We start from the raw sequence: 20,662 nt of genomic DNA on the forward strand, positions 1-20,662 counted from the left end.
AGAGCCAGTAATGGCCAAACAAAGCAATCACATGAACAAGTAAACAGGAAACAGCAATGAAAACACTGGAAATTGTCTGTAAATAGCAACGCCAGGCAAAGGGAATTTGGTAAAGGCAGAGGAAAGAGTGGCCTTGAACCTCAGATACCACAAGAGGACAGAAAATGTGATTCACCTCCAGGCACGTCCTTCTCAAATTATTGCATTGAGCGAAGATTTTACAAATTCAAAGACATTTACCAAGGACACTGGAGTATTCACTTTGGATCAGTGCGCACACATCCATGGCTAGCTTTCAGTTTCTTAAATGTGTTGCAATTAATTACATTTTAACTCAGTTAATTTCAACAGACAAGAAAAGAAGCCAAGACAAAGAACCACAGAAGGTTAAAAAAAAAAAGTCCAAGAAACTTAATAGTTTTTGGTTTTGACACCATCATTACTAAACAACCCACTAAATACAACCTTCGGCCTCTGAAGATGAGCAGGATGGACTATAGAGAGAAGACAGAGCCCCCCTCCAATCTTTTTTTAATATTTTTTATTACATATTTTCCTCAATTACATTTACAATGCTATCCCCAAAAGTCCCCCATACCCTCCCCCCCCCCACTTCCCTACCCACTCATTCCCATGTTTTTGGCCCTGGCGTTCCCCTGTACTGGGGCAGATACAGTTTGCATGTCCAATGGGCCTCTCTTTCAAGTGATGGCCGACTAGGTCATCTTTTTATACATATGCAGCTAGAGTCCAGAGCTACGGGGTACTGGTTAGTTCATAATGTTGTTCCACCTATAGGGTTGCAGATCCCTTTAGCTCCTTGGGTACTTTCTCTAGTTCCTCCATTGGGAGCCCTGTGATCCATCCAATAGCTGACTTTGAGCATCCACTTCTGTGTTTGCTAGGCCCCGGTATAGTCTCACAAGAGACAGCTACATCTGGGTCCTTTCGATAAAATCTTGCTAGTGTATACAATGGTGTCAGCGTTTGGAAGCTGATTATGGGGTGGATCCCTGGATATGGCAGTCTCTAGATGCTCCATCCTTTCGTCTCAGCTCCAAACTTTGTCTCTGTAACTCCTTCCATGGGTGTTTTGTTCCCAATTCTAAGGAGGGGCATAGTGTCCACACTTCAGTCTTCATTCTTCTTGAGTTTCATGTGTTTAGCAAATTGTATCTTATATCTTGGGTATCCTAGGTTTTGGGCTAATATCCACTTATCAGTGAGTACATATTGTGTGAGTTTCTTTGTGAATGTGTTACCTCACTCAGGATGATGCCCTCCAGGTCCATCCATTTGACTAGGAATTTCATAAATTCATTCTTTTTAATAGCTGAGCCCCCCTCCAATCTTAAGGTGCACAACAGTTGCAAATGCTTGGCCAAAGCCATGGAAGACTGAGCTACTGCTAAGAATGGACACTCAGTCCTTTCATATAGATGTGGCTCAGAGTTGCAGGCAAAACAAGATCTAGATGAAAAAGCTCAAGGAACAGCTGGAGGGACATTTCCCATTTTACAGTTTATTTACTGATCTATCTTCAGATACATAAACAACATAGATATTAAAAACTCAGAGAAAGAAGAAAGAGATGGAGGAGACAGGTGAAAGTAGAGAAGGGGAAGAGGAAAAGGACAGAGGCAGAGAAAGTGAAGGAAAGGTATTAAAAAAAAGGTAATAAAGGAGGGAGGGAAAGAACTAAGAACAGGAGAACAGGAGGGAGAGAAAGAGAGAAAGAAAGAACTGACATTTGAATAGAATAGAAAAGCACAACTGACACATCTGTAGCATTACCTCATGATCTCTTTATTGTACCAGTTACACACAAGTGTGTGTGTGTGTGTGTGTGTGTGTGTGTGTGTGTGTGTGTGTGTGCGTGGGCAGATAGATAGATAGATAGATAGATAGATAGATAGATAGATAGATAGATGGATAGATGGATAGATGGATAGATGGATAGACAGACAAATGAATAGCTTTAATTTTAACACTGATATATATATATATATTCTAAGCAATGTACCTGACACATAGTAGTCTCTCAGTAAAAGTGCTCTGAAGATATTGATTTTGCTCAATCTATTTCTCACTTCCTTTGTAACAACCCCTAGTAATCTTCATAATGGAGCTGTATCAATAGTAACACAAGGATGAAATTCAGTATTTGGAAAAACCTAGATAATCCTTCATTTTGCCCATGCATGAATATCAATTGCATTTCTGCAGTTTGCTTTCAATGCTTAGATAAGGCAAGTACAATCATTGCTGTGTGGATGATAACAAATATCTAAGATGACATTAAAAATCATCATGACCATCTTTTTCAGTATCATTATTATCCTAGCTACTAACAATTGAGAATTTCCTAAATGCCAAGCCTCCTAGCATTTTCTCCATATTAATTCATTTAATCTTTCCAGCAAAGTTGTAAATAGGCAATGCTATTTTCCCCAGACTCCTAAGACCCTGAAAAATGCATAAATGCAAAAAGTTCATTTCAATGCAATGTGATGTTGTTATGAATTATATGTGATGTTTAAAATAATACCTAAAAGCAGCTCTCAGTGGTAATATCCAAAGAGAATTAAGATTCCTCTTTGCCTGGAAACCCTTTGCTTTTTCAGAGAGAGAGGGAGAGAAAGAGAGAGAGAGAGAGAGAGAGAGAGAGAGAGAGAGAGAGAGAGAGAGAGAGAGAGACTAAAAGTCTTTAAATATTTTTATTTTCAATTTCATCTCATACTTTTCTAACTTTTCAAGGACAGAGTCACCAGTGGTAATCGTTACAATTGCTGCGTATAAGTGATGTTTGAGAAGTTATTTGTTCAGATAGAGAAGGTAATACAGATGCTGTGATGTGATCCGGCGCCTTCCTGAATAAGGGGAAAGGGCATACCAATTGAGACGTAAGCAAAGGAGCTCTCCTTGGGAATTTAAAGCCCTGTTTCATTTTCTGACCTCACTACATAGACTTGCACACTATCCAGGGCTGCCATTGGATAATAACTGTGTCCAATAACCCCAGGGACCCAACCAATTTATCATGGACGCTGCTGGAGAGATTTTCGGTTTCTTGCACCCCAGTCTTAGGCTATGGGGTCTAGGGAAGCCAAAGGGTTGCTAATTGCCATGTTAAATTCTCCTGGCCTCAGCTATTCTCTCCCTTGTGTCTCTCAATCTCTCAGTCCAATTGGGGACGTCTGCGGGAATTTATCCGCACGCCAGGAGCTCAAAAAGCATTTACTGCTAGCCTGTGTGTATTGGCAGAGGAGAAAGGTGGTTTCCGTCAGGGTGGCTGTGCTCTGCATTTTATGATGCCATTTCATAATGGGAGGTTGCAATCTTCTGCTGACTGTAAGATAAAAGGGGAAGGAATTCACAACAACTTGTGTTTGGGGAAATGTTTTCTTGAATTTAAGGTTATCTATCACGATAACAGTTATTACTAATGTCCTTATCTGATGTTGTCTAAATAAAGTCCATTAACCGACTTTACATTGCTGGGCCCCGTTGGTCTAACTTTATTATAGCTCTAGATACCCTGTTCAAAATAATAATTCTAGAATTGATTTCTACTCCACCTTTGCTTAAAGACCCCTTGACATCTGCACTGGATTTCTAGAGTTTAAGATATTTGTGACATTGAATATTGAATAAAGACTTGGCTAAGATATTATGTCAACAGAATCTTTAGGTGCCCTTTCTTATGTAGGAATTTAGACAATTTAATTGTATAAATACACAATAGTTAGCTCAGGGTACCTTCGAGTTTAAATTTTCTTCTAGATGTAGATTAGATATATTTCCAATCTTTTCCCAAATTCACCTTGTAAATATGGAAAAGTATGTCTAAAAACAATTATGCATGATAGCATCCTGACCCTACCTCTAAAGTGACCTAAAGCAAACATAAAAATACATTTCTTTCCATAGCACATTCATACATGAAATACTACAATTCCATTTACTGAGATCTTTTTGAAAAGTAGATACATTGTCTCAAATTGAAGACAATGATGATATTTGTGCCAAAAGCAAGGTGATATTAATAACTCTCATCTCTAGGCAGCAGTAGGAGAGGCAGTGAGATGTTGTTTGATGCATTTGAATATTGCTTATGATTGATATAACATAAGTGTGTCTCTGTAATCCAGCCACAATGAAGGGATGTCCCAAGGGGAACTGGTATTGCTCTTGGTGGGTATATTCTTCCAAACCAAGAAATGGAGGCTATTGTCCACAATCACTAAGAGGTTAGACATCTGTAGCTCATCCCCAAAACAGTTGTACTTTGTTCTCATTCTTTCTATGTCCCTTCCCTTCCAGATGTGATTAAGATCCCAGTCTTTTCAGGGGAGATGCAGTATGGTGTGGTTGCTACCACTAATAAGGTAGAAGATTCATGAATGTTTTGGAGATGTAGATTTTCCATATGAAGTATTGAAAATAAGATTGTCTACTCTTGCAGAATGATTTGTGAGAACTGTATAAAACATAATGAATAAACTGCTTATATTTAGGATATGAAGGGTCCCCAAAGACTCACTTGCTTAAACGATGGTTGCCAACTTGTGATGTTATTGGGAGATGGTGATACTCTTTCCAGTTGATATCCTACAAGACAGACACTAGATTATTGGGAGTGTGCCCTTGAAAGGTATATTTAGAGTCCAACCCTTTCTCTTTTGCTTCTTACAGGGCATGAGGAAAGCAGCCTTGCATTTTCATGTGCCCCCATCATTATCCTACATCAGGGTCCATCAGGATGAGGACAAGTAAACAAGAAGGAAGTAGAGGGAACTATGTCTAATAAGACTTACATTACTCTGAACAAGGATAATTAGGCAGACATGGAGTATGGAGGGCATACAAAATGGATAGAACATGACATGTTATCCTTTGAAAGTGACATTTCTTCCTTTTTTTTTAAAAAAAAAAGATATATTTGGCTTTTCATTATGTGCCTGTGTGTCTGTGCACATGAGTGTAGATGACAGTGGATGCCAGCGACATTGGATTCCCTGGTCTAGAATTATAAGAGGTTGTGTGTGGCTCAGCATAAGTATGTGGAACCAAACTCAGGCCCCCTGCAAAAGCAATATATGCTCTATTCCACTGAGCTGTGTCTCTATGCCCAGGGTAGACTTTCTTTTTCCCAACCTTTTTATGAGAACAGTGTGGAATGCGCCCTTCCCTTATTAGCCATTGTATGAAATTAGCCAGACACAAACTGGCATCATGTTGTCACCACTTGCTGATCAATATCATAAGAATGAAATCTCCTAAAACAAGAGCAAAGCATTCTAAATATACTCATTACTAACTAGAAAAAATTGTGAGCCCAGTCTATGCCAGAAACCTGATTAAAATACTAGTTTTACTCTAAAGCATGAAGAGAAAGAGACTGGGAAGAGTGAGACCAAGAGAACTCAGGAATCTCATGAAGTTTACATGACTCAGGGAGCACTTGAAACTGGAAAGACTTCTTCCCATGATTGCAGAAGAACTTACTAGAGGAAAGGAGAGTGGTAGAGATGCCTACAGGTTAGACAGGAACTTCCAGCCACTCCACTCTCAGGAGATATCACTATGCTGGTGGAGGCTTCATAAATAGTGAAGCTGAGCCAACCATGCTCCTGTAAGTATCTCCTCATTCATGTGTCTATACATAATCCCAGTAAGCTCATTGGTTCACCAAGCTGTGATTAGTACAATCATTCTTCATGCACCATCGGTTTTCAAACTGGAGTGAACCTAAGTTCTATATCTTCTTATGAAGTCACAGAATTTCATAGATACCTCCATCAGCCTTCCTGAAAGTGGAAAACCTCTGAACTTACTCAGCAATTTTACTTCTATTGAATGTGTCACCTCCCAGTTCCACATGTTGAAAATCAGTGGTCGGTGCAAAAGGTAGACAATCCATATGTCAATGCTAGGTTCTTCCTCCGTCACTCTTTCGACATTATTATTTTATGAGATAGGGTCTCTGATCGAACCTGGAGTTAAATGAGTTCAACAATTAGGTGAGGCTGTCTAGTTAAAGAGTGATAAGCATCTACCTCCCTGGGGATGGAATCACAGACTTGCCATGGTTTTCTGTGGGTGCCGAACATCTGAACTCAGGTTCTCATGCTTACACCAACACAATTAATAACACGCCTTCCTAGCTGCCAGTCTCATATTCTGTTACAACAGTGCAAATGGGCTGAGATATTTACTCTCCAGTTTTACTGACTGTGCTTTTTCAAGTTTCTTAAGGGTTTTAACAAAATAAGGCCAGATGATCAATAATCATAAGTGTAACAATAATGTAGGAAAGCAGAAGGTGGTGCCGCCCTTGAACTAATTCAGCATGAGGTCACTGGGTAAAACCTCGAAGTTTACGTGGCTTCACAGGATGGACTGTCTCCACGGGTACTTTCACTTCTTTAAAATAGAAGCATGGGTGGCAAAGACCTCAGAAGGCCATTGTGACGCTTTACTGAATAATTTGAAAGGCACCAACCACATCTCGAGAATGAATGTCAGCTGATAGCAGTGCAACTGGCAGCAGTGGTACATGGGACTAAAGCTTCCATTTAAGTCTCGCAGCATCCAACCATCTGGGGGCACCAATGTTTGTGATGGTTAAGAAGTTTTAAAATATCATATGACTAAGAAGAGTTGGGTTTTTAAACAAGGCTCATTTGAACCAGTGTTCTACTTTCAGGCGACACAATGCTATGACCGTTTTACTGTGATTAGAAAGATAAAATGATATCAAGAGCTAATGTGGGTAGAGTATTACCTTTACCAACTGAGGCTGTTTGCCAGAATGAGTCAGATCACACTCCAGAGAGGGCTGTCTCATTTATTGTGGTTCACTACTTATGACCTACAGTGAAGGAAAAAGGAAGTATAAAGTGGGGGCTAGAGAAAAAGTCCAGTGGTTAAGGGCACTTATTGCTCACATGTTGCTTATTCCGTCCTGTGAAGCCACACAGATTTCATGGTCTCAACCAGAGGCCTCATGGCCTCAAACTGAATTAGTTCAAGGGCAAGAGCATCTTCTGATTTCTGACATTATTGTAGAGGACCTGAGTTTTTCCCCCAGCATCCACATGGTGGCTTACAACCACCAATTCCACTTATAGGTGATCCAACAACCTCTTCTAGCCTCCTTAGACACCAGGATGCACAAACATACATTCAGGTAAAACACTCATACACATTAAAAAAAAAGAATCCTCCACATGTGCATTGTGGATGAAGAAGTGTTTCAACAGTAGCTAAGAGCACTAGCTGTCCTTGCAGAGGACCTGAGTTCAATTGCCAGCACCAACATGGTGGCTCACAACCACTGAAACTCTAGCTCTAGGAGATCCAGCGTTTTTGTCTGGCTTCCTCGGCCACTTTATGCTTATGCAAGGCAGATATACATGTATGAAAAACATTAATACACAACATAAAAATAAATGCAGTCTTCCCTCTTTTAAAATAAAGTATAAGATACACTATCTGCCCTTTTTTTTTTACTTCCAAAGTAATTTCATATGTATAACTAGCAAAGCATTCGTCATGTCTTTTTGCAAAGATTGCATTTTGTTTAAGTCTGACCCACAGTGAGCAGGGAGCAGTTTAAGGACAGAAACAAAGCTTTCCAAGGCCAAGAGATACAAATCCTGGCCTATAGTAGATGCCCAAGAAATGTCTTTTGAGCAAAACTCTATTTAAAGAGACATATGTGGTCTGTAATAAAATAGAGTAGGGCAAAAAGAATTCTGTTGGGTTAATCTCTTTCTATGGAATACAAGTAGACTGTAGGGAATATCAGAGTTACAGTCAAGAAAATGTAGTGAGTAGATGTTAGAAGCGAGAGACTAGTTCTGCTGAGGGGAAGAAAGTTCATTTTCAGGCACTTCCTTCTGTAACCAGGGCTCTGACCTAAGACTCTAATGGTTGGTGTAAACAGCAGAATTAAAAACCAATCAATATTTTCATATCAAGAAAACTTTGAAACTTAAGAGACTTGGGTCTTAAATTTAGACCATAGAGAGCCTATTTGGCCTCAAAGACAGCCTAGGAGAAATTGGCTGTCGTTGATGTTTCCTATTAAAATGTATGCCATCCATCATCCTAATAGACCAGCCCTATGATTTGTCCATCACATTATGAGAACAAAATGCTATCTTGTCTCCTTGATACTATGTCTTTTTAAAAAAATGAAAGAAAGCAGCAAGGTGTGGGGGAGAGTTTCTTCTGACAGTCCTTTCCCGATATTTTTTTAAAGTTGTTCATAACACACAAGGTCTGGCATCAGGAGTAATTACAGTAAACCATGTAGAAATCCCCAAGGAAGCAGGCAGGGAGGATAATGTTTGCTACATTAAAACTTACAAGGAAAGGACCAACTGTGAGAGATGTGAAGGTGAATAAATCCTTTTGAGGAGGATCAAATGGATGTGATGGTCTTACCTGCCTAAATCAGCATCTCTTGGATGCTCTGAAATGCAAGTATGATTATGAAAGACATTTCAGAATGCATTCTGCTAACTGGCAAAGCTGTGCGCATGGCAGGCAGACGGGTGTGTGTGAAGATTGTGACCCATGATGATCATGTTGGTCTCCAGCTCAGGATCAAGAAGCAGGCCAGGTTTCTGTCTGCAGGGACAGGAACAGGTCTCTGCTCCTTACTGCTCTTCCCGGAGATGATCGGACATAAATGACAGCATAGAGACTTCACTTAAGAAGATGTTTTTCAAACAAATATCTGTTTCTTATTTAATTTGGTCAGTGTAAAATACACCATTATGCTGGATGCATCTATGGTGAAAATGTGTTAAGACCAAAAATCACCCCAAAGAGAGAGCTCTCAGACTTTACAAGCAAAAAATGTCACAAACCTTGCTGAGAACATGTCCATTCCCTACATCAACCTTTACTTGATTTCTCACCAAAGCATAGCATATGCAGCAGCTCTCAATCAATCAATCAATCAATCAATCAACTCTTCATACAAAAATGCTCAGAGCCGGGCATATATCCAGAAGATGCCCCAACTGGTAAGAAGGACACATGCTCCACTATGTTCATAGCAGCCATATTTATAATAGCCAGAAGCTGGAAAGAACCCAGATGCCCCTCAACAGAGGAATGGATACAGAAAATGTGGTACTTCTACACAATGGAGTACTACTCAGCTATTAAAAAGAATGAATTTATGAAATTCCTAGTCAAATGGATGGACCTGGAGGGCATCATCCTGAGTGAGGTAACACATTCACAAAGGAACTCAAACAATATGTACTCACTGATAAGTGGATATTAGCCCAAAACCTAGGATACCCAAGATATAAGATACAATTTCCTAAACACATGAAACTCAAGAAAAATGAAGACTGGAGTGTGGACACTATGCCCCTCCTTAGAAGTGGGAACAAAACACCCATGGAAGGAGTTACAGAGACAAAATTTGGAGCTGAGATGAAAGGATGGACCATGTAGAGACTGCCATATCCAGGGATCCACCCCATAATCATAAACGCTGACACCATTGCATACACTAGCAAGATTTTCTTGAAAGGACCCAGATGTAGCTGTCTCTTGTGAGACTATGCCGGGGCCTAGCAAACACAGAAGTGGATGCTCACAGTCAGCTAATGGATGGATCACAGGGCTCCCAATGGAGGAAATAGAGAAAGTACCCAAGGAGCTAAAGGGATCTGCAACCCTATAGGTGGAACAACATTATGAACTAACCAGTACCCCGGAGCTCTTGACTCTAGCTGCATATGTATCAAAAGATGGCCTAGTCGGCCATCACTGGAAAGAGAGGCCCATTGGACACGCAAACTTTATATGCCCCAGTACAGGGGAACGCCAGGGCCAAAAAGGGGGAGTGGGTGGGTAGGGGAGTGGGGGTGGGTGGGTATGGGGGGACTTTTGGTATAGCATTGGAAACGTAAATGAGCTAAATACCTAATAAAAAATGGAAAGAAAATGCTCAGAGCCACCACTACCTTCAGGAAATGGTCCCTGCAGTAGGTGATAAGCCTCTCTCCTAAACTGAGCTAGCCTCTGTTCTAAATGGGACAGCAGGTGTGGCCACAATTCAAACAGATGTTTCCACATGTGGGAGCTGAGGTTTGAGGATCTCTCTGATGCCTTCGCCTTCTCCTTTACACCTGTCGTTGTGGCCATGCGTGTTCAAGCTCTCTTCTCTTTTGCCTCACATTAGGCCTCAACTTGGTAGAGCTGTGGGTTGTGGCATGCTATTTTCTCTCATGTATTTTTAGATGATTGTTAAAAAGCCTTTTTTTCACATTGTTCTTGGGACTCTTGATTTTCATACTCTCTGGCCTGTTTTAATGTATGACTTTATAGGAAGGAGGAAAGAGATGAGTGAGGAGAGACAAGAGACAATAGAAGAGAGAGGAGGGGGGGGAGAGAAGAAGGGAGGGACGGAGGGAGGGAAAGAGGGTGGATAGTAGAGTAGTAGAGGCATGAGTTTTAGCAGCCTCAGCCTCAGGCATTTGACCTTGGCCTGGGTCTGTTTTGACATAGGAAGCTGAACTGCCCCGGGAAGACATTAAGGGAACAGAATGACTGTTTTGTCAGGTCTTATTGTTTAATTAGATCACAAGTTAAATCTCAGTTTTAAAATTCTTTTGGCACATGCCATAATTCTCAGTCTCGGTGTCAAACATTTCCTAGCAGCTTTCTATACAAGGCAAATAGCAAGGAAATTCAATATTTGAACCACCTTATTTACTTATTTTTTTATTATTTTTTTAATAACAGGCTCTTAGAGTAAAAAGTTTCTAAGTTTCTAGTGGTTAATCATTCATTTTCTGGAAGTCATTGCACCCCACGGATCTCAAACGTTCCATTCAGTTTCAGGCTTCCTCCCTTCAATTTATGTTCAATGTTCTCAACTCCTGGAGTGCTGGTTCCTCCCTACACTCTGTCCATGTTTGAAGACTTCCAATGCTTATTCATGAACTCTGACCTGGTACTCTCCAGACATAATAGAGATTTAGAGTACCAAAATCCTAGGACAGAGCTCTCATTTGAGTCAAAAGGCTGATCCACCCAGCCCTGGGAGCTTGGAAATAGGACGATATGTCAGTCCAGCTAAACCAGTGAACTCCAGCTTCAATGAGAGACCCTGTCTCAAAAACTAAGATGGGAAGAGAGAAATAGATAGCCTCTGGCCTCTGCACATACAAACAAAAATGTGTGTGTTCACATTATACACACACAGTGGAAGACAAGAGATGAGAGAGAGGAGAGAGACAGAGAGAGGGAAAGAAACAGACAGATAGAGAGGGAAAGAGACAGAGACACACAGACAAAGAGAGAGAGATGAAAAGGAAATATGTCTATAATCCCAGAAGTCTTCAGCCTGTGGCTTGCTTCCCCCTTTACATCATGTTTCAAGTGCTGGATGTTTTCTGTATCCCGGACCTCAAACTTTAGGACTTTAGGACTCCAACTTCCTGCCATGCCACAGAGCAGTGAATCTGGTAATTGAGTTTTTTTTTTTTTTTTTTTTTTTTTTTTGTGCAAATTTCATTTTCCTTTAGGGCCAAATAAAATTCTAAGTTTTCACTATTGACTCCTCAACTCATGACCATCTAGATCAGTGAGTGGTTCTCAACCTGTGGGTCATGACCCCCTCGGGGTTCACACATCAGATATTCTACATACCCGGATATTTCCATTTCAACGTATAAAAATAGCCAAATTACAGAAGGACAGATGGAATAACTTCATGGTTGGGGGTCACTACAACATGAGCAACTTGTATTAAACAGCCTCAGCCTTAGGAAGGATGAGAACCTGCTGATCTAGATGGCTTCCACTTTGGAGCTATTGTGAGTAGAATAGCAACTAAAATGGACATGCAAAGGTTTTGGGGTATCGTGTAGAATCATTTCGGTATGTTGTCCAGATGGGGGAAGCTGGTTCATATGACAGTGACTTCTTTAGTTTTTGTGAGAGGTTTCCACACAGATTTACTGGTGTGCACTTCCCCACTCAGTGACTAAGTATGGCCTTTCACACCCACATTCGCTGTCATCTGTTCTCATGCTGGTATGTGCTGAGTTCAGGGCACCTGCTATACAGTTGGATGAAGGTATCAATTGCATAATTGACTCACAAATATGAGACTCATCACTCTATGAAGAGTCATGAAATAACTTGAGAATAAAGGAAATTATTTAGAGAGCTTTGGAATGAGAACAGAGAACCCTGGGCAGAAATCTAGGAAGGCCCCGTGTTTCAGATGTGAATAATTGAAAATCAATCCTTGAAAGATAACAATAAAAGAATGGCCCCACTGTGGTAGGATTAACTCAAAAGCTGTGTGGTGTCATCAGAAGAGGAAAGAAAGCAATTTAGGTGGTACTCAATATAGTCAAATAGAGAAGTCAGGACTTAAAGGGTTTTTTTGTTTTGTTTTTATTGACAGCCATTTTTACTCTATCAAAACAGTTTTACAGATGCTATTGCTATGGGTACTGATCATATTGGATGAATTTAGTTAGCTGTAGTAATTTGTGTCTTTCATAGGCTTCGTCCATTTAGCCTAAGTTGTCATGTTTAGTGGCACAAAATCTTTACAAAATTCTCTTCTTGGCATTTTGATCGCTCTCTGGTCCCTGATGATGCTCTTGCTTCATTGTCTTTGTTGCTGGCTGCTCTTCTTTCCTCTGTTTGATTAATTTAGCTGGAAAGTTATCAATTTTGTTGATTTCTTTCCAAGAAGCAAGGTGTGATTGTATTGACATGTGTTATTCTTTTCCTATTCAATTGACTTCCTTGCTTTTAGATTCATCCCTTCTGCTGATTTTGGACTGAATTGTACTCTTTTAGAGTACAGGGGGTGGGGTGGGGAGTATCCTAACCAAAACTGACTGGCATTAAACTGGTGGCAATTGCCCTGCTTCAATCTCTCCAGTGCTGAGACTATAGGTATGACCTGCCACACCAGACCCGTGCTTCTTTTAAAATATTCTTTAATATGGGATCTTAGATAACCAATTTTAGAATTTTATCAGTTTCAAGACAAGAATTAGTTACAGAGTTTCCCACAACTTCAGCCATGTCCCATAACTTTGATATGTTTTTTAATTATCTTTAATCTTTTTTTTCTTTACAGTCTAGTCATTATCCCCCATCCTGTTCTGTCCTCTTACAGTTCCTCATCCCATTACTCCTCCCCTGTCTCCAAGAGGATGTCTCTACCTCACCCTCTCACTCCACCAGGCCTCCCCACTGCCTGGGACCTCAATTCTCTCCAGGGTTAGGTACATCTTCTCTCACTGAGGTCAGACCAGGTAGCCCTCTGCTGTGTATGTGTTGGGGGCCTCATATCAGCTGGTAAATGCTGCCTGGTTGGTTGCTCAGTGTCTGAGAGATCTTAGGGGTCCAGATTTGTTGAGACTGCTAGTCTTCCTTCATTTCAAATTATTTTCTATTTATTTTTTTAATATTTTATATTTTATCAGCATGAAGAAGCATGCTTTATTTCCAAATGACTGAAGAGTTCCCAGATTTTTGACTTGTTATCCATTTCTAACTTAATTCATCTGATGGGTAGACAGCATAAATGGTGTAATATTGTTCAGAACTTCTGTGTTCTTCTCAACTCCCTATGCATATTCTCCGTGGATACCCATCCTTTCTGTTTATTTGCAGTTTTCCTTGTTTACTTAGAAACATCACTCTAAAGCACTACATTTTTAGCATTGCTCATGGTACTGATACAGTGATCCTTTCAGCATTAGGTGCTTCCAGGTCTCTGCCTCCTTCTGCAGTTTAATCTGACACTCATTAAAGCTAGCAGCTCCGATTGCTTCCTGTTGTTTGGCAATGCATCGTGTTTGTGCTGTTTGTCCTGATCAACTTTTCCATCTTTGTACGTTTAACCTTTTCACTCTTTGTGTTTTATATTTAAAATGAGTTTCTTGTTAACAGTGTGAAATTTGGTCTTTTCATTATCCGCTCTCAGAACTCATCTCTTCTAATTGGAATTTTCAGACCATTTACATTTCACACAATTACCGCTATTGTCAGTTTTAACTTTTCAACTTGCTATTTTTCTATTCTTGCCATCTTTGTTCCTTCATTACTCTTTTCCTGACTCCTTATGAATTAATGGACTATATTTAGCATCCGTTTTACCTTGCTGTTTACTTATTAGCAACATGCTTCTTCGTTAAGTTTTGAGTGGTTGTGCTAATAGTTTATAAATGTGGATTTGTTGCCTTTGGTGGTACTTGATTTTCACTTGCTTGCTCATTGTTTTTGTTTTATTTTGTTTTGAGACAGACTCTCACTGGATTGCTTGTTCTCTTGTTAAATAATAAGCCTGGGTTGCTTGGCACTCTCTGTGCAGCTAGGGCTAGCCTTCAGTATTGCATCCTCCAGCCTCATCTGCCCAAGTGTTGAAATTATAGACATATATCATCATAAGCAAGCTGTAAATTCATTTCTACCTATTACTGTTGCTCCCTCACTCAGAATGACTGCATCTGTCTGCTCAGGTTTTGGAATAGAGGCTAAAGAAGTTTCTAGGGTAGAAAACTGGTGGCTTGAATGAAAATGGCGCCCATCAGCCCACAGGGCATGTGCTATTAGGAGGTGTGGCCTTGATGGGGGAAGTATGCCACTAGCAGTTAGGCTTTGAGGAGACAGAAGCTCAAGCCAAGCCTAGTGGCTCCCTTTCTTCTTGCTGCCTGCTAATCCGGATGTGGAATACTCAGCTCTTTCTCCAGTACCATGTCTGCCTGCATGCCTCCATGTTTCCCACCATGACCATAATGGACTAAACCTCTGAACTATAATTCAGCCCCAATTAAATAGGTTCCCTTATAGGAGTTGCCATGGTCATAGTGTCTCTAACAAAGAAAAGAACATTTGGCCCCTGTACTACAAAGTCTCATGCCTACAAAGTAGAAATCACCCTGGTCTTCCGGCATACAATAAACAGTTTAAAATATCATAATGTAAACTGCATACTGCCTTTGCATTTGTTGATTATATATTAAAGAATTTAATATGTAAGACAGTCTGTATGTTTTCCCACACACATATGTTTTAGAATTCTTGTTTCTTTCTGGGGTCTTGATTGCATGCCTGTTTTCTGCATGTGTATTATGCTGAGGACCACACTCAGGGCCCCCTGCATGCTAAGTAAGCCCTCCGCCTTCATCCTACCTTCTCATGAGATGTCATGGCCGTTTCAGATCATAAACCATGTCTGTGGACTGTTTCAATTGACTATTTACTAAAGCGTCTGTTTAGTACATTGTTTTCATCTGTAGGAAAGCCACAGTGTGTTTTTTCCCTCCTAGTGTCTCGTTCTAGTCTGTTTTCCTGCACGTCATTTATACACTAAATGTGTTATCTCCATATCCTACCTACAGCCTCTGCCATCTTTGTCATCTGTTTCTATTGTCTCATGTTTCTCCTGATCACATCTGTCCTGTGCAGCTGTAGCATATCTCTAGATCTTTACTCATCAGATCTCAGAACCCATTAACTGTCTTAGCTTCTTTTGAACTCCAGGGCCCTCCAAAATTCTCAGATCTTGGTATACTAAATCATACTGTTGGCATTCCATGTTCTCAATATGACAGATTACAGACTAAGGTACCCCTAACCACCATAATCAATGGAATCAACCCCCATAATAAATGTTCTCTTATATATTTATTTATATCCCATTCTTTCTCTATAGAAGCTCTGATTAAAACACCTATGGAACATGTCTAAAGTATTGTTAGAACAAACATCACTATTGTAATACCTCGGTCTTCCTTGTAGGGCAACATTGCTCCCAAGTCATAACTACAAAGTCCTCACCTATTGCTCTTATGACAAAAATCATTTCATTGCCTTTGTGGAGTTTGGAAACTGTTCAAATTACTGCTTTCTATTTGCTATATTTGTTTAACATTACACATACTTGTCCTAAATGGTTTTGAGATACTTTTGTATGGTTTCTATTTCCCCTCTGATGTCATAATAATTCTATAGTACTATCTATTAGCTATTTCTGGAACCATATTTATTTGTGTATCACGAGTTTTCTTTCTCTTTACAATATATTCATATGTAGTTAATATGGTAACAGTTTTTCCCTGTTGTTGTCTACTACTTCTACAATCTCTTAGTCTCTTTGAATTGACTTTTCTGGATGTGTGTCAGAACTCCTGCTGTCTCAGCAGCCATTAATTTTAACTACATCTTCTGAAATCTGAGGGCTCAGGGGTCATCTCAGTGAGAATCCTTATACACATGGCTTTGACTTTGACTTCAGCGAAAATCCAGGGAAGACTATAATGTTCTTCTTCCCCCTTCTCTATCTGTCTCTGTCTCTCTCTGTCTCCCTCTGTTTCTGTCTCTATGACTCTCTGTCTATCTTTGTCTCTTTGTCTCTTGTCTCTCTCTGTCTCTGAGTGTGTGTGTGTGTGTGTGTGTGTGTGTGTGTGTGTGTGTGTGTGTGTTTGTCTCAGCTCCTCTTCGCAACTATCTCAGCTCTGTCCTGCCTGCCTTCCAAACGCTGAAAATAGTTATTTCATATATTCTGTCAAACCTTGTACTTGTTCTGATGGAAGTTTACTAACTGTGCTCTTTTACTGTGGCAAGAAGCAGATGACAAGCTGCTAAAATATTAGAGTTGTTAGCTATATGGTATTAACAAGTCAATTATTAGATAATAAAGTAAATTATGTGTGCTAGGAATTTCACTAAACATTTAAAGGACAAGGAAGCCTATGCTGAAGCAACTCAGTGAGCCAGTTGTAGATGGTAAGAGCAACACCGATAGTATATGAGCTCTCCACGGGCACTGGGAACAGTTTTACCATTAGGAACTCAAGCATGAGTCCTGAGGTATTAGAATGGGTATTAATACTGGACAAGTATGATGTGTGAAAGTGGTATCCATAAAGAAGAGACTATATGGAAAAAAGAAATACAGGAAAGAAATGCCAGGTGGCAGTGAGGAGATGGCAGGAAGTTTGGTATATTCTGGAACCCAGAATGGACGGTGAGAATTAAAGACTCTGCAGAGATTATGGAAAGCAGTTTCTCAAGGTCTGGCCACCAAGTAAAAGAAGAAGACAATGTAGAATCAGATACAGGCTTCTTGGACAGGGCATCAGAGAAATCCTTTCTGAGGAGCAGCAGGAAGCTTTTGTCCCCCAAGTGTCTGGAGGCATTTTGTTTTAGGGAGAGAAAGAGAACCTGTGCTGTAAAAAAACAGAGAGGACAGCAAAAATTCACATAGGATGATATCACAGAGGGATGTGGAAGCTGATCGTCTTCTTAGAGAAAGTCTGCTAAGGAATGTGTGTTTCACACATTTCATTTCAAGGGCAAGGCAAAGTCAAGGGAAGGTTTAAAGGAGGAAAGTGAAGGGTGAGAAGGTCTGGTATATACTGGAAAAAGAGATTGGGAATTCGAAGGGAAGTGAGGGAAAGTTAGAGAAAGGAAGCTTAGAATGTGAACCAGATATGGACAGTTTAGGAAGAACACAGTGTAAGATATGCCCGTCCTTTGGATATCTCTTGAGGTTAGAGAAAATACAAGGTTAATATATCTCTGCTTAGATGTTTAAATCTTTGAGGTTAATTGATGGTGGCAAGATGTCTTTACATTTCGTAAAAATGTAAAATATATACATGAATCATAATAAAGAGGAAGTTTGGCATAATTTTAGATTGTAAATGTGGGGAAACAGGAAATGGAAACTAGCTAGGCAGAACAGTAAAAACTAGTGTATAATGAGTAGATCATAGACTGAGGGGTAGAAGACAGACAAAGTGGGGTTTCAGTTTTAAAAGGAACAATATGTTTGACATATATGGTGACTTGAGAAGACTCCCCTAATGCGATCAGGTGCCTGTTTCCCATTGTAGAATGCTAGGAGTAGGAAGAACAATTTATATAAAGAAGAATCTCTCCCTTTTGTCCATGCTAGGTGCGTACCAGCTCTAACTTGTAGATTCTATTGCCCACTTGAATTGGAGATGGCCCATCCAGCAGTTATAAACATAGTTAATATTCCCACAGCACTTATAAAAATATCATATAAACTGGGTCTAATTACAACAGGATGGAGAGAGCACAAAGGGAAGACAGAATGTTCTAATTACCTCAAACAATGCTAAAAGTGCTGAGAAGGAATGATGGAAACCTAGAAAAAGTCATAGCTACCTAAAGATTAGAGAAGCTGCTAGACTGTTGGAGGATCAGGGAGACCAGGCAGGGAAGCAGACACAAGCTGGTTTGTGATATGCAGAGGTGCTACAATGCAAATAAGCTTAAGTGAAAGAGAAGTGAACTCACTCCCTTGTCTACTAATTTTTCAATCTGATTGAAAAGCATAGGAAAGCAAGAGTATGGAAAGATAATATAAAAGGGTAAAAAGAATGAAGAGAACTCTCTGTTTCATAATATAATCTAGTTCCTGTACGTACAAGTAGTATTTCCCTTTGTGAATAAAACCCTCAGCAAACCTCATGGAATATCCATGAGTGCGCTTATTTGATGGTTAGGAATGGCTATCCAGCCTGTATGTTCGTTCTACACAGATCCTGACATGGTCTCAGAGGCTCTGTGCATCTGTTGGAAGTTACTTAGACTCTATAAGAATCAGAGTTAAAGAATATAGCTTCTTGAAAGGTTTGGGCCTTGGGGCTTAAGGGGGACACTGAAACAGGTTATCCTTTTGAATACATTTACTGGAAGAGATATTTACACCACGGACAGATGAGTTGCTGCCACATAGTGAGGCTCTAAGGCCCACATGGCAGAGTTGAGGAGTCCCTGTAATAGGGTTCATAAGAACAGGGTGGAAAGGGATTTAAGTATTCTTTGGCTCCCAGTTGCCAGGGGTTACTTCGGAGTGGCCAGTTAGTTAATGGTAGGTGATTGTGATGAACATTTTTATGGCCATCCATTGCCAGGGAAGGGCTAGGAAGGCAAGAATCTAGAAAGCAAGCTACTTTAGTTCTTGATACCAAATTACTTTCACTTCTGAAACAATCATTGTTCAAACCAGAATAGAGGAGCTGAACAGAAAGGCCTGGCCTTGGCCAACACAGGTCTATCTAATAAGACATGGAAGAAATCTCAGTTTTTAGGACCCCAACAAAAAAATCTATAAACCCGAAGGAAAATAATTTCCATTTTTTTATTAAACCCCATAGGAATTGGGCACTATTGTTTTAATGTCCGTGTTTGTTCATTTACATGATGGGTAAATACTACATGTCAGGGGTGACATGTTGTCTTAACCCTCTCAGAGGCGTATGAACTCCAAAATCTCAGCCAGACATCCATCAACTGACCCTCCTGGGGCTGGTAACATTCTTCCAAATGAACCTCTGCTCCAATCAAGCCTTCCTTCATGCTTACTATTCTCTGCATAAGCCTTGCTAATTTTAGTACACATTGCTCTGAATCATAGCATGTCAGAGCTGAAAAGGCTCTTAAGGCTTAGGAGCAGCCCTCCTCAATTTACTCCTGAGGAGACACATTTCAGTCATCAGTCATCCCTCAGAACCCAGCTCACTTCTCTCGCATTGTCACTCATAGTGGCTATGGGAACAACTTTTTTTAAACTTTATTGGGCTCTGTTTGTTTTGTTTTGTCTTGTATTGCCTTTTTTTTTTTTTTTTTTTTGGTGTTTTGTTTTTGTTACTTTTTGTTTGAGACAGAGTCTCACTGTGTAGCTCTGGCTGTCCTGGAACACAGTCTGTTGACCAGGCTGGCCTAAAACTCATAAAGATTCTCTTACCTCTGCTTCCCAAGTACTCTGATTACAAAGGTGTGCCACTGTGCCTGGCTAAACTTTATTTTGCCTTAATGGTGGTCTGAAGAGGAACTCATTGACACGTGACCTCTATCTCCCGAGACAAGCTGGTTTTGGTCATATATAAGGCTGCTCTCTACTGTGTTAGATTCTGTAAGACTGTCTTTGAAGTCATGTATGTTTTGCCATTGGTGTTGCTCATGTCCATATCAGGTTTTGCTTTGAATTTTTTGACACTGACCAGTCGTACTCCTACTTACTCATTATCCTGCAGCAGAGTAGGGTGTCTGGTTAAGGGACAGTTATGACAAACCAGCAAAGAGCATGCATGGGCTTCAGCGAGCATCACAAGCATGTGCATGGTGATGTGCAAGCAAGTATTTCTACTACTTAGTAGAAGTGTACTCAGTGATCTTCAGGGTTTGTCTTTCCTTGGGGTTTTGATTCCATGGTTTTGGTTTTGGTTTTTAGTTTTTGCTTGATTTTGTTGTCATTGTTTTTGGGGTTTCTTTGTCATATACAACTCATGCTTCAGACTATACTTGAGTAAGTAATATTTCTTTTAAAGGTAAGCTATAGTTAAAAAAAAACAAAAAACATTGTCATTCCTTGGCCAAAGATGAGCCCATGGCCAGAATTCAGCCACCAGCCTATTTCCCTGCAATGCGCTCAGGAATCCTATCAACACTGGGTCAGAAAAAGGGCAAAGCCTCACCAGACAGCATTGGTCTGTTGCTACAGGTTCCTGGTTAGACTCCCCAAAAGTCTGAGGGTTTCCGTTCCAACGAGACACTTTATTCTGTGCTAAATCTTCATGTGGTTCTGTTGTGAAGAATTGGTTTGAATTGTAGG

The 20,662-nt window shown here is 40.2% G+C and overlaps 1 long non-coding RNA gene and 1 other non-coding gene across 2 annotated transcripts in view; one reads left to right on the forward strand and one right to left on the reverse strand.

Moving 5' to 3' along the window:
- Positions 1–2,705: 2,705 nt before the first annotated feature.
- Positions 2,706–20,662, reverse strand: part of Gm6260 (predicted gene 6260) — a 41,252-nt gene continuing 23,295 nt past the window's right edge. The window contains exons 2-3 of the long non-coding RNA NR_040405.1: positions 4,544–4,611; positions 2,706–3,349 (exon numbers count right to left, since the gene is read on the reverse strand). This is a non-coding gene — a long non-coding RNA (predicted gene 6260). The remainder of the gene's footprint in view (positions 3,350–4,543; positions 4,612–20,662) is intronic.
- On the forward strand, positions 6,757–6,881 carry Gm24728. Its single transcript, XR_003954769.1, has one exon. It is a non-coding gene; the product is annotated as a small nucleolar RNA SNORA4 (small nucleolar RNA).

The sequence above is a fragment of the Mus musculus genome, chromosome 3 (assembly GCF_000001635.26).
Source record: "Mus musculus strain C57BL/6J chromosome 3, GRCm38.p6 C57BL/6J".
In the NCBI taxonomy this organism is placed as follows: domain Eukaryota; kingdom Metazoa; phylum Chordata; class Mammalia; order Rodentia; family Muridae; genus Mus; species Mus musculus.